We start from the raw sequence: 14,332 nt of genomic DNA, 5'->3' as shown, positions 1-14,332 counted from the left end.
ATCACGTCTTTCACTCTACTTCTCTCTTGTAGTAAAGCAGATCTTGCTAGGCGAGCATTTGCTCCGGTAAATTAGGTCACTTTTCATGTTAACTCACGTCTTCTAAACACAACATTTCCTGGTGCATGTTTTCTCCATGAAAAAAAGTCATTTTCCCTTACATGATTTCTCGCTTTGTTTCATCAAAGAGTGCAGAAAGAAGAAAGAAAGGAAAAGTGTCGTAAATGAACTCTGCCGCCCTTGGGAGATGTCAAGCGCATTGGACATGAAAAGTGCCCAATAAAAGCCATTTCTCTTCGTTTCTCTTACAGTCGGGGCTCCTGTTGCGTGTAAAGGAGGCAGCTTGCTCAGCCAGCAGACTCAGTGCTTACTGAACGCAGATGGCTCAGAGCGGTGTGTCCAAGCGGCTGGAAAAGAGGAGAATTCTGCTGGCGCCGTAGCTTAGTTGCTTTAAGTACCTGTCTCTTTAACTGGAGATCCTGGCTCCACATCCCAGCTGTGCCTTTCTTCCTGTCTTTTTGTGCAGAAAGTACCATTTTGGACAACCGCATAGGGCTTGATTTCGTTTAATGCATGAATGCATTTCCTTTCTGCAACAACTTGTTTTTCAAGAAATTCATACAGCTTGTGAAAAATGAAATTTAATTCTTGGCTATCAGAGCAGAAGGAATATTGCCGACTGGCAAGAAAATGCAAGCAATGTTTATTTTTTGACCGGAAAGGTGCGAATGGAGAAAAGCCTCTCTCGTCAGTCTCTGTGGCGCAATCGGCGAGCGCGTTCGGCTGTTAACTGAAAGGTTGGTGGTTCGAGCCCACCCAGGGACGATCTTCTTATTATTGTCAATGTGAACACTGGCTCCGCTAAAGCCGAACCTTAACGATCTTTATATTTGCCGACAATGCCAGTCTTTTGCCCGTGTCCAACAACAACACTTGAGACCGGGGAAGTCCAATAGTGATCAACACCGCAACTCCCCAGACAACCATATTCACCCATGGAAAAGTATCTTTGAAGGGCTGGCGGGAGATATCATTTATACTCCTGTTGCGTCCTCTGCTAAAATAGTTTTGAAATACAACGCGGATTTGTTTGAGAATTTGACAAGCATTGTTACGTTAGCACTGTGAAGTTGGATGTTGATATTTTGATATATTTACCTTCATTTTAACATAAATATAAACATAAATGCTGTTCAATCTATGCTGTACAATCAAACACAGGCATATTTTGAGTCTCGTGCTGATCGTCCTGTGGATCCAAAAGAAAATTTTAAAGCTGATACATTTTCGATTGTAATTTGCATCTAGCTACAACGTCCCTGGAAAAGAGATTTTATTAGTTGCGTGCAATCGGTATCTTTTACTTTACGTATGGTCGTGGAAATAGTTTTAAAAATGTTTTCTACAGAAGATTGTATTGCCAGGACCTGCCTTTAGCGCTCAGTAGCGATTACGCTGTTGATATAGATGGAGAAGAAATGTCAGATGTATTGATGATCTAAGCTAAAATAGCCCTAACACGCCTCCTGTAACAGTGTTTGTATTCATAGCAAGTAATATTAGTTTTCAAACCCGAACGTTGCTTTTGCTTAAGTGTTAGGTAACCATTAGCGGTTTCGGTAGCTTCTGAAGAGCGCACTTTTCCAAACTGAAGCCTATAAGAACATTATTCAAGATGCACCATGGCCCAGAATCGTGCATCGGGACAAGGATTAACATCAACTGAAAGTACTCCCAGATAAAAGATTTGACCGAAAAATTGAAAGAGTAGGCAAGTTTTAAAACAACGCCATGACGTCTCGATTTCCAATCTCTTTCCTGGTTCAGGCCATGTCCAATGACATGAGCAGTGGAATCATACCGAGGTTGTGAGTTCAAGCCTCACCTGGAGCAGCCTGGTTTTCTGTCTTGACAGGTAAACAGTGTTTTGTGTTATTTGCTAAATGGAGAGAGGATTCTGTGTTAATTGTGCTCCTCCTGGGAGAGGTCAAGATGAGAAGTTCACGAGGCTGGTGGTAAATATCCTGTCCAGGAATATCGTGGCTGTAGGGGGTCAGATCTATAGATGTAGTAAACACATCAGTGGAGACGGTGTGTCTGCTCTCTGTGAGAGAGCCGGGCGGAAAGAATAATCTGTGGTCTGGGAAGAAGAGACCCTCGTTGGAAGAGCGGCGCTCCTCACAGGAGAGAATGAAAAAAAACTTTTGCAGGGACGCTGATTGTTCTCTTTGGGGGAATTAAAAGCACTTGAGGCGCGTGACCTCGTGGCGCAACGGTAGCGCGTCTGACTCCAGATCAGAAGGTTGCGTGTTCAAATCACGTCGAGGTCAGCTGATGAGTTTGCAGGTGCTGCTGGTGCCGAGCCCGGAACTTACACCACGCAGTCGGGTTTTATCTGTGCACCGCATGGATAATCTGAACGAAGTAACAGCGCAGTACAGAACACCCAGTCAGGAGCTCATGCAGCGAATCATCTTGAACACGGCAAGAGAAAAGGCACACTGCACATCCGCGAAACATCACGTCCGGCTTTAGAGACAGTAACATCAGAGAATGGAAGTTTCAGACCTCCCTCTTGTTACAGGTTCAAGCAAACCTGAAAGTTAGGGAGTGTTTGGTCACTTTTGTATGAAAAAGTGTCTGAAGCCTGTAATTATAATTTGCTCTTTTTTAATTGTGGTTGAAATCCACTCCTATGTACCAAGACCTTACAGTATATTCATGTTTACTTAAATGACTAACGCTATTGGACATTAGTTGGTGTTTTTTTTGTAACGATTTGCTATTTCATGCAGGAAAGAAAGGAACCCAGACCCAACGTTTGCTTTCAGGTGCGGTTCATTTACATAACGGACATCTATTTCTGAGGAGCCTGATTTAAATCACACAACCCCGGTAGAAGTCGGACCGACAATCTAATAAACCGAAATCAGACGCGTTATCCATTAAACCACTAGCCCGTCACGTAAATGAATTGCACCATGGTGAGTTCAGCGCCGCTACTAGTAATACCCCACCCCCATCTTAAATTTCTACGTGAGAAACGTGTTTTCTACATTTTTATCAGTTTTTAAAAATCATCACTTTTAAGCAGACAAAGCCTTTATGTGTCGCTCAGAATTTCTAATTGATTTAGAATTCCAAGAAAAAAGCGTTTTGTTCCACAACGGCGTGAAATGATCACGTCTTTCACTCTACTTCTCTCTTGTAGTAAAGCAGATCTTGCTAGGCGAGCATTTGCTCCGGTAAATTAGGTCACTTTTCATGTTAACTCACGTCTTCTAAACACAACATTTCCTGGTGCATGTTTTCTCCATGAAAAAAAGTCATTTTCCCTTACATGATTTCTCGCTTTGTTTCATCAAAGAGTGCAGAAAGAAGAAAGAAAGGAAAAGTGTCGTAAATGAACTCTGCCGCCCTTGGGAGATGTCAAGCGCATTGGACATGAAAAGTGCCCAATAAAAGCCATTTTTCTTCGTTTCTCTTACAGTCGGGGCTCCTGTTGCGTGTAAAGGAGGCAGCTTGCTCAGCCAGCAGACTCAGTGCTTACTGAACGCAGATGGCTCAGAGCGGTGTGTCCAAGCGGCTGGAAAACAGGAGAATTCTGCTGGCGCCGTAGCTTAGTTGCTTTAAGTACCTGTCTCTTTAACTGGAGATCCTGGCTCCACATCCCAGCTGTGCCTTTCTTCCTGTCTTTTTGTGCAGAAAGTACCATTTTGGACAACCGCATAGGGCTTGATTTAGTTTAATGCATGAATGCATTTCCTTTCTGCAACAACTTGTTTTTCAAGAAATTCATACAGCTTGTGAAAAATGAAATTTAATTCTTGGCTATCAGAGCAGAAGGAATATTGCCGACTGGCAAGAAAATGCAAGCAATGTTTATTTTTTGACCGGAAAGGTGCGAATGGAGAAAAGCCTCTCTCGTCAGTCTCTGTGGCGCAATCGGCGAGCGCGTTCGGCTGTTAACTGAAAGGTTGATGGTTCGAGCCCACCCAGGGACGATCTTCTTATTATTGTCAATGTGAACACTGGCTCCGCTAAAGCCGAAACCTTAACGATCTTTATATTTGCCGACAATGCCAGTCTTTTGCCCGTGTCCAACAACAACACTTGAGACCGGGGAAGTCCAATAGTGATCAACACCGCAACTCCCCAGACAACCATATTCACCCATGGAAAAGTATCTTTGAAGGGCTGGCGGGAGATATCATTTATACTCCTGTTGCGTCCTCTGCTAAAATAGTTTTGAAATACAACGCGGATTTGTTTGAGAATTTGACAAGCATTGTTACGTTAGCACTGTGAAGTTGGATGTTGATATTTTGATATATTTACCTTCATTTTAACATAAATATAAACATAAATGCTGTTCAATCTATGCTGTACAATCAAACACAGGCATATTTTGAGTCTCGTGCTGATCGTCCTGTGGATCCAAAAGAAAATTTTAAAGCTGATACATTTTCGATTGTAATTTGCATCTAGCTACAACGTCCCTGGAAAAGAGATTTTATTAGTTGCGTGCAATCGGTATCTTTTACTTTACGTATGGTCGTGGAAATAGTTTTAAAAATGTTTTCTACAGAAGATTGTATTGCCAGGACCTGCCTTTAGCGCTCAGTAGCGATTACGCTGTTGATATAGATGGAGAAGAAATGTCAGATGTATTGATGATCTAAGCTAAAATAGCCCTAACACGCCTCCTGTAACAGTGTTTGTATTCATAGCAAGTAATATTAGTTTTCAAACCCGAACGTTGCTTTTGCTTAAGTGTTAGGTAACCATTAGCGGTTTCGGTAGCTTCTGAAGAGCGCACTTTTCCAAACTGAAGCCTATAAGAACATTATTCAAGATGCACCATGGCCCAGAATCGTGCATCGGGACAAGGATTAACATCAACTGAAAGTACTCCCAGATAAAAGATTTGACCGAAAAATTGAAAGAGTAGGCAAGTTTTAAAACAACGCCATGACGTCTCGATTTCCAATCTCTTTCCTGGTTCAGGCCATGTCCAATGACATGAGCAGTGGAATCATACCGAGGTTGTGAGTTCAAGCCTCACCTGGAGCAGCCTGGTTTTCTGTCTTGACAGGTAAACAGTGTTTTGTGTTATTTGCTAAATGGAGAGAGGATTCTGTGTTAATTGTGCTCCTCCTGGGAGAGGTCAAGATGAGAAGTTCACGAGGCTGGTGGTAAATATCCTGTCCAGGAATATCGTGGCTGTAGGGGGTCAGATCTATAGATGTAGTAAACACATCAGTGGAGACGGTGTGTCTGCTCTCTGTGAGAGAGCCGGGCGGAAAGAATAATCTGTGGTCTGGGAAGAAGAGACCCTCGTTGGAAGAGCGGCGCTCCTCACAGGAGAGAATGAAAAAAAACTTTTGCAGGGACGCTGATTGTTCTCTTTGGGGGAATTAAAAGCACTTGAGGCGCGTGACCTCGTGGCGCAACGGTAGCGCGTCTGACTCCAGATCAGAAGGTTGCGTGTTCAAATCACGTCGAGGTCAGCTGATGAGTTTGCAGGTGCTGCTGGTGCCGAACCCGGAACTTACACCACGCAGTCGGGTTTTATCTGTGCACCGCATGGATAATCTGAACGAAGTAACAGCGCAGTACAGAACACCCAGTCAGGAGCTCATGCAGCGAATCATCTTGAACACGGCAAGAGAAAAGGCACACTGCACATCCGCGAAACATCACGTCCGGCTTTAGAGACAGTAACATCAGAGAATGGAAGTTTCAGACCTCCCTCTTGTTACAGGTTCAAGCAAACCTGAAAGTTAGGGAGTGTTTGGTCACTTTTGTATGAAAAAGTGTCTGAAGCCTGTAATTATAATTTGCTCTTTTTTAATTGTGGTTGAAATCCACTCCCATGTACCAAGACCTTACAGTATATTCATGTTTACTTAAATGACTAACGCTATTGGACATTAGTTGGTGTTTTTTTTGTAACGATTTGCTATTTCATGCAGGAAAGAAAGGAACCCAGACCCAACGTTTGCTTTCAGGTGCGGTTCATTTACATAACGGACATCTATTTCTGAGGAGCCTGATTTAAATCACACAACCCCGGTAGAAGTCGGACCGACAATCTAATAAACCGAAATCAGACGCGTTATCCATTAAACCACTAGCCCGTCACGTAAATGAATTGCACCATGGTGAGTTCAGCGCCGCTACTAGTAATACCCCACCCCCATCTTAAATTTCTACGTGAGAAACGTGTTTTCTACATTTTTATCAGTTTTTAAAAATCATCACTTTTAAGCAGACAAAGCCTTTATGTGTCGCTCAGAATTTCTAATTGATTTAGAATTCCAAGAAAAAAGCGTTTTGTTCCACAACGGCGTGAAATGATCACGTCTTTCACTCTACTTCTCTCTTGTAGTAAAGCAGATCTTGCTAGGCGAGCATTTGCTCCGGTAAATTAGGTCACTTTTCATGTTAACTCACGTCTTCTAAACACAACATTTCCTGGTGCATGTTTTCTCCATGAAAAAAAGTCATTTTCCCTTACATGATTTCTCGCTTTGTTTCATCAAAGAGTGCAGAAAGAAGAAAGAAAGGAAAAGTGTCGTAAATGAACTCTGCCGCCCTTGGGAGATGTCAAGCGCATTGGACATGAAAAGTGCCCAATAAAAGCCATTTCTCTTCGTTTCTCTTACAGTCGGGGCTCCTGTTGCGTGTAAAGGAGGCAGCTTGCTCAGCCAGCAGACTCAGTGCTTACTGAACGCAGATGGCTCAGAGCGGTGTGTCCAAGCGGCTGGAAAAGAGGAGAATTCTGCTGGCGCCGTAGCTTAGTTGCTTTAAGTACCTGTCTCTTTAACTGGAGATCCTGGCTCCACATCCCAGCTGTGCCTTTCTTCCTGTCTTTTTGTGCAGAAAGTACCATTTTGGACAACCGCATAGGGCTTGATTTCGTTTAATGCATGAATGCATTTCCTTTCTGCAACAACTTGTTTTTCAAGAAATTCATACAGCTTGTGAAAAATGAAATTTAATTCTTGGCTATCAGAGCAGAAGGAATATTGCCGACTGGCAAGAAAATGCAAGCAATGTTTATTTTTTGACCGGAAAGGTGCGAATGGAGAAAAGCCTCTCTCGTCAGTCTCTGTGGCGCAATCGGCGAGCGCGTTCGGCTGTTAACTGAAAGGTTGGTGGTTCGAGCCCACCCAGGGACGATCTTCTTCTTATTGTCAATGTGAACACTGGCTCCGCTAAAGCCGAAACCTTAACGATCTTTATATTTGCCGACAATGCCAGTCTTTTGCCCGTGTCCAACAACAACACTTGAGACCGGGGAAGTCCAATAGTGATCAACACCGCAACTCCCCAGACAACCATATTCACCCATGGAAAAGTATCTTTGAAGGGCTGGCGGGAGATATCATTTATACTCCTGTTGCGTCCTCTGCTAAAATAGTTTAGAAATACAACGCGGATTTGTTTGAGAATTTGACAAGCATTGTTACGTTAGCACTCTGAAGTTGGATGTTGATATTTTGATATATTTACCTTCATTTTAACATAAATATAAACATAAATGCTGTACAATCTATGCTGTACAATCAAACACAGGCATATTTTGAGTCTCGTGCTGATCGTCCTGTGGATCCAAAAGAAAATTTTAAAGCTGATACATTTTCGATTGTAATTTGCATCTAGCTACAACGTCCCTGGAAAAGAGATTTTATTAGTTGCGTGCAATCGGTATCTTTTACTTTACGTATGGTCGTGGAAATAGTTTTAAAAATGTTTTTTACAGAAGATTGTATTGCCAGGACCTGCCTTTAGCGCTCAGTAGCGATTACGCTGTTGATATAGATGGAGAAGAAATGTCAGATGAATTGATGATCTAAGCTAAAATAGCCCTAACACGCCTCCTGTAACAGTGTTTGTATTCATAGCAAGTAATATTAGTTTTCAAACCCGAACGTTGCTTTTGCTTAAGTGTTATGTAACCATTAGCGGTTTCGGTAGCTTCTGAAGAGCGCACTTTTCCAAACTGAAGCCTATAAGAACATTATTCAAGATGCACCATGGCCCAGAATCGTGCATCGGGACAAGGATTAACATCAACTGAAAGTACTCCCAGATAAAAGATTTGACCGAAAAATTGAAAGAGTAGGCAAGTTTTAAAACAACACCATGACGTCTCGCTTTCCAATCTCTTTCCTGGTTCAGGCCATGTCCAATAACATGAGCAGTGGAGTCATACCGAGGTTGTGAGTTCAAGCCTCACCTGGAGCAGCCTGGTTTTCTGTCTTGACAGGTAAACAGTGTTTTGTGTTATTTGCTAAATGGAGAGAGGATTCTGTGTTAATTGTGCTCCTCCTGGGAGAGGTCAAGATGAGAAGTTCACGAGGCTGGTGGTAAATATCCTGTCCAGGAATATCGTGGCTGTAGGGGGTCAGATCTATAGATGTAGTAAACACATCAGTGGAGACGGTGTGTCTGCTCTCTGTGAGAGAGTCGGGCGGAAAGAATAATCTGTGGTCTGGGAAGAAGAGACCCTTGTTGGAAGAGCGGCTCTCCTCACAGGAGAGAATGAAAAAAAACTTTTCCAGGGACGCTGATTGTTCTCTTTGGGGGAATTAAAAGCACTTGAGGCGAGTGACCTCGTGGCGCAACGGTAGCGCGTCTGACTCCAGATCAGAAGGTTGGGTGTTCAAATCACGTCGAGGTCAGCTGATGCGTTTGCAGGTGCTGCTGGTGCCGAACCCGGAACTTACACCACGCAGTCGGGTTTTATCTGTACACCGCATGGATAATCTGAACGAAGTAACAGCGCAGTACAGAACACCCAGTCAGGAGCTCATGCAGCGAATCATCTTGAACACGGCAAGAGAAAAGGCACACTGCACATCCGCGAAACATCACGTCCGGCTTTAGAGACAGTAACATCAGAGAATGGAAGTTTCAGACCTCCCTTTTGTTACAGGTTCAAGCAAACCTGAAAGTTAGGGAGTGTTTGGTCACTTTTGTATGAAAAAGTGTCTGAAGCCTGTAATTATAATTTGCTCTTTTTTAATTGTGGTTGACATCCACTCCCATGTACCAAGACCTTACAGTATATTCACGTTTACTTAAATGACTAACGCTATTGGACATTAGTTGGTGTTTTTTTTGTAACGATTTGCTATTTCATGCAGGAAAGAAAGGAACCCAGACCCAACGTTTGCTTTCAGGTGCGGTTCATTTACATAACGGACATCTATTTCTGAGGAGCCTGATTTAAATCACACAACCCCGGTAGAAGTCGAACCGACAATCTAATAAACCGAAATCAGACGCGTTATCCAGTAAACCACTAGCCCGTCACGTAAATGAATTGCACCATGGTGAGTTCAGCGCCGCTACTAGTAATACCCCACCCCCATCTTAAATTTCTACGTGAGAAACGTGTTTTCTACATTTTTATCAGTTTTTAAAAATCATCGCTTTTAAGCAGAGAAAGCCTTTATGTGTCGCTCAGAATTTCTAATTGATTTAGAATTCCAAGAAAAAAGCGTTTTGTTCCACAACGGCATGAAATGATCACGTCTTTCACTCTACTTCTATCTTGTAGTAAACCAGATCTTGCTAGGCGAGCATTTGCTCCGGTAAATTAGGTCACTTTTCATGTTAACTCACGTCTTCTAAACACAACATTTCCTGGTGCATGTTTTCTCTATGAAAAAAAGTCATTTTCCCTTACATGATTTCTCGCTTTGTTTCATCAAAGAGTGCAGAAAGAAGAAAGAAAGGAAAAGTGTCGTAAATGAACTCTGCCGCCCTTGGGAGATGTCAAGCGCATTGGACATGAAAAGTGCCCAATAAAAGCCATTTCTCTTCGTTTCTCTTACAGTCGGGGCTCCTGTTGCGTGTAAAGGAGGCAGCTTGCTCAGCCAGCAGACTCAGTGCTTACTGAACGCAGATGGCTCAGAGCGGTGTGTCCAAGCGGCTGGAAAAGAGGAGAATTCTGCTGGCGCCGTAGCTTAGTTGCTTTAAGTATCTGTGTCGTTAACTGGAGATCCTGGCTCCACATCCCAGCTGTGCCTTTCTTCCTGTCTTTTTGTGCAGAAAGTACCATTTTGGACAACCGCATAGGGCTTGATTTAGTTTAATGTATGAATGCATTTCCTTTCTGCAACAACTTGTTTTTCAAGAAATTCATACAGCTTGTGAAAAATGAAATTTAATTCTTGGCTATCAGAGCAGAAGGAATATTGCCGACTGGCAAGAAAATGCAAGCAATGTTTATTTTTTGACCAGAAAGGTGCGACTGGAGAAAAACCTCTCTTGTCAGTCTCTGTGGCGCAATCGGCGAGCGCGTTCGGCTGTTAACTGAAAGGTTGGTGGTTCGAGCCCACCCAGGGACGATCTTCTTATTATTGTCAATGTGAACACTGGCTCCGCTAAAGCCGAAACCTTAACCCTCTTTATATTTGCCGAAAATGCGAGTCTTTTGCCCGTGTCCAACAACAACGCTTGAGACCGGGGAAGTCCAATAGTGATCAACATCGCAACTCCCCAGACAACCATATTCACCCATGGAAAGAGACCCTCGTTGGAAGAGCGGCGCTCCTCACAGGAGAGAATGAAAAAAATATTTTTCAGGGACACTGATTTTTCTCTTTGGGGGAATTAATAGCAAATGTTGTGAGTGACTTCGTAGCGCAATGGTAGCGACTCTGACTCCAAATTAAAGCTTTGTGTGTTCAAATCACGTTGAGATCAGTTGATGTGTTTGCTGGTTCTGCTGGTACCAAACCTGGAATCTACAACATGCAGTCAACTTGTACCTGTACACCACATACAGTATGGCAGTACACAGCGGAGCTATGTTGAGGTTGTGAGTTCAAACCTCACCTGGAGCAGTATGGCCTGTGTCTTTAGCTACTGAAAGCAACTGACGAGTTTAGGTACTGGAGATGAGGTTTAAATTCATTTGAAAGAAACAAGTAAAGGTTTATTCTATATCACACCCAAAGAAGGCTCCACTGCTGAAACGTTGTTTCCTGCTCGTTTCAGCATGGAATAAGTAGTTGCATGAATATCAGCTGCCTGAATAGGGACCCTGAGAAGAAAAGTTCGATATTCTACTGACTGGGCTATTCCCGTCTACTCAGTTTTTTTCTGCAACAGCATTTTTCCAGAAATACTTACAATTTGTAAAATTTGAAATACAATCTTGCTTAAAAATGCTGATAATTTTTTTCCCAAAAACCGTAAATGGAGAAAACCGACCCTTTTGAGTCTCTGTGGTACAATTGCTTAGTGCGGTCATGTTGGGACTAAAATGATAGTAAGGTGCTGGTTCAAGCACAACCTGGCATGCTTTTCTCACTGATCCAACATGAACATCATCTAGGGAAGAAGTGCCATGTAATGTTTAATACATTATTGACTTTATTGATAATTGGAGGGAATGCAAATGCTTTGCATGTATCGAATTACAGCACGTAACAACTGAGTACCTGAGTCGATATCACTGGGCAATTTCCAATAGTGACCAACATCATCAACTTCACGTAAAATAAGATTCACACATGGAGTTTTATCTTGGAATGGAGGGCGGGAGAATTCATTTATACTCCCGTTGCATCTTGAGCTAAACTATTTTAAAAATATGACACAGATTTGTTCAAGACATTTGTAATCGCCTTAAAGAGCGTTTTCATGAAGACATACGTCGGCTAGCTCTCCACTGTTAATTGACAGGACTTTTGAAGAAACTGTTCTCATACAATCAACATACAAATTACACATCTTAATAAACATGAATGGAAATCCGTGTTGTGAATAACATAAAACTGTCACTACACATGATTGAGTCCTTGAGTCTGGCACCTAAGACCACTCAGCCATCCTAACAAGCAGTGGAAGCTGGTGTTTTGAATGCACCCGTTTCTTTGTCGAAGGATTATTAACTACTACTGATAGCTCTTTTCTTCTTATTACAGAGATTTCTACATTGCAAGACAATTGACGATATAGATAAAGTAAATCTTGGCAAACGAAATAGGAATGGACGGGGTTGGACCCTGCGATCTTTTTAAGTTGTTTCATTTGTTTGTTTTTATAGCTGTTAGACTATTACAGGGATTTACCTAGGTTTCCGGAAGACTTCTCGTGTTGTGGTTGTTGTGTTTTCGGGTTACAACTATTTTTTTTCTATTGATAGGACCCCACGCATTACTGTGGGACTAGTTAACTTTAGTTCTTACATTCTACCTGAAATTACCTCAATACCTACAACTCTGTTTTTCTTTTTTTTTTTAAAGGCACAAGTGATGTTTTTTTCTTGAGGCTGATCAGTATCTACAACGGGTCGATTGCAACGAACTTGGCCGCTGAAATTTGTCTTCATTTCTGTAATAAAGACTAGCAATCTGGTATTTGCAATGAAGTTCAGTTTCACATTTTTCAGCACTGTCACGGTTAGTATTGCCTGGAGCAACAAAGTACCTAACGCGTTCGTTTTTGCAGCTACATCCGACGGTAATGAGATTCTGAATCGTTAAGAAAAAATAGTTGTAAAACCAACAGAAAGCACAGACTGCTATAACTAGTCTTGTTATATAAGAATTTTAAGTATAAGGATAAACTACTGCAAGGAATCGGTCCAGCTGAGCAAACAGGATCGTAATGTTGACACCCAATAATGACACTGATATGTGCCGTTCCTGGACGGATAGCCCTCCTTCACATCAAACAGTCCGAGTGACTGTTAGTGTCAATTAGTGTTATCTGACCATTGACAAAGTACAACTTTTTTTTAGGGTGCAGGTTAAGTGAGAGAAAGTGTTCAAAAATCCTTTTGTCCAGAACTGAGGGGGCGACACTCCTCCCTCCCCCCGTGATGCCAGGCCTGTCCCCATCCTATTCCATAATGTCATTATATATAATACCTTACAACAGTGACCGTTTCCTTACTAACTGCATGCGTTAAAGTTGCACATCAGCACACAGCAGGGAGCACATTGCTGCGATGTATTATCAATGTTAAATTGCAACCGTAATATCGACAACATTAATAAACGCATATATAATTGACATTGGAAACACAGTAACTTTTCCGGTTATATACCACAATGCATTGCTGATATTCGTTAGTCGCCATTTTGGTTAAATACTTTCACGTTTTTCAACGAAGAAGAAATCTGCAAAAATCTCAGAAGTCCTCTTTTGACAAGTAAGTATAAATAATAATAATACTATTTGAATACATACAGGTCTTACTTAATATTATTTTGGTTAAAAATAGTACGTTAATAAGCAATAAATGGCACATAAAATAGTGTGAAGGTGAAGATCACACAAAATCAACTACAAATGTGGGAATTTTAAAATTTTAGGATTATAAATTGCATGTAGCACATTAGCAACACTACAGTAATGCTAATATAACAATAGTGTAAGAAAATCCTCACCTAATTCCTTTCAAATGCTGATACAAAACGTGAATGATTTCAGAGTTTCAGAAGTGGGTATTGAGTCTCCTATAGAGATCAGAGATGAATTGAGGCGTGTGAGAAGGTGTACAGAACCGTTGGACTCCCAATTCCACATCAAGAGGCTGAGCACAATGGAAGAGTTCTGTACACACGAGCGAGTCCTTGCTGCTGGCATGATATTATATTTTCTCTGTGGTGTAGCCAAAAGCAATATTAAGTGGAACTGATGGCACACTATGGTTTGCACTGACTCTCGGCAGCTGTTGTTGCCAGCATAAAGCTGAAGGGACCAATGAGCATTTCTGTTGAGAAGACAAATTAAAGCTTTTTTCTGCCTTGATGTTCAGCTGACAAAGACTATCTTGAAAGACTTAGCTCAGGACAGACTGTCAAATAAATCTTTCACTGATTTAATCTCTGGGGATTGGTGTTGATCAAGTCAAATAGAGGACTTATTAATAGCCGACAGTCGAAAATGAACCAGCGGCCACAATGGAGAAATTAGCACTATGCCTGATCAGTGATCACATTATTCCTATCCTGTAGTCCTTGCACTGGCTGCCTGTCAAGTTTTGTGTCGACATCAAAATCCTCATGCTCACCTATAAGGCTCCGCATGGCTTGGCACCTCAGTACCTTTCTGAGCTGTTATTGCCCAACTCCCCACCTTGCAATCTTTGCTCTTTTAATTTTGGTCTCCTATATGTCCCCCAAGCCCGTCAACACTCCCTGGGTGACAGGGTCTTCTCCCGTTATGCCCCTTAGCTCTGGAACTCTCTCCCCAAGCATATCAGAGAGTCACCTTCTCTAAGCTCCTTCAAATCCAGACTCAAAACCTTCTTCTTTAGAAGAACCTTTATTTAACTGTTCCTTACCCCTCTGCTTCTACT

General features: G+C 42.1%; 6 non-coding genes across 6 annotated transcripts; all 6 read left to right on the top strand.

Moving 5' to 3' along the window:
• Positions 1 to 751: 751 nt before the first annotated feature.
• On the top strand, positions 752 to 825 carry trnan-guu (transfer RNA asparagine (anticodon GUU)). Its single transcript has one exon. It is a non-coding gene; the product is annotated as a tRNA-Asn (tRNA).
• A 1,433-nt stretch (positions 826 to 2,258) lies between these two features.
• trnaw-cca (transfer RNA tryptophan (anticodon CCA)) lies at positions 2,259 to 2,330 on the top strand. The gene has a single exon. It is a non-coding gene; the product is annotated as a tRNA-Trp (tRNA).
• A 3,108-nt stretch (positions 2,331 to 5,438) lies between these two features.
• On the top strand, positions 5,439 to 5,510 carry trnaw-cca (transfer RNA tryptophan (anticodon CCA)). Its single transcript has one exon. It is a non-coding gene; the product is annotated as a tRNA-Trp (tRNA).
• Positions 5,511 to 7,110: 1,600 nt separating this feature from the next.
• On the top strand, positions 7,111 to 7,184 carry trnan-guu (transfer RNA asparagine (anticodon GUU)). The gene has a single exon. It is a non-coding gene; the product is annotated as a tRNA-Asn (tRNA).
• A 1,434-nt stretch (positions 7,185 to 8,618) lies between these two features.
• On the top strand, positions 8,619 to 8,690 carry trnaw-cca (transfer RNA tryptophan (anticodon CCA)). The gene has a single exon. It is a non-coding gene; the product is annotated as a tRNA-Trp (tRNA).
• A 1,600-nt stretch (positions 8,691 to 10,290) lies between these two features.
• Positions 10,291 to 10,364, top strand: trnan-guu (transfer RNA asparagine (anticodon GUU)). Its single transcript has one exon. It is a non-coding gene; the product is annotated as a tRNA-Asn (tRNA).
• Positions 10,365 to 14,332: the final 3,968 nt, after the last annotated feature.

This window comes from Atractosteus spatula, chromosome 10 (genome assembly GCF_055471065.1).
Source record: "Atractosteus spatula isolate fAtrSpa1 chromosome 10, fAtrSpa1.hap1, whole genome shotgun sequence".
NCBI lineage: Eukaryota > Metazoa > Chordata > Actinopteri > Semionotiformes > Lepisosteidae > Atractosteus > Atractosteus spatula.
This window is presented reverse-complemented; position numbering and strand designations above follow the sequence as displayed.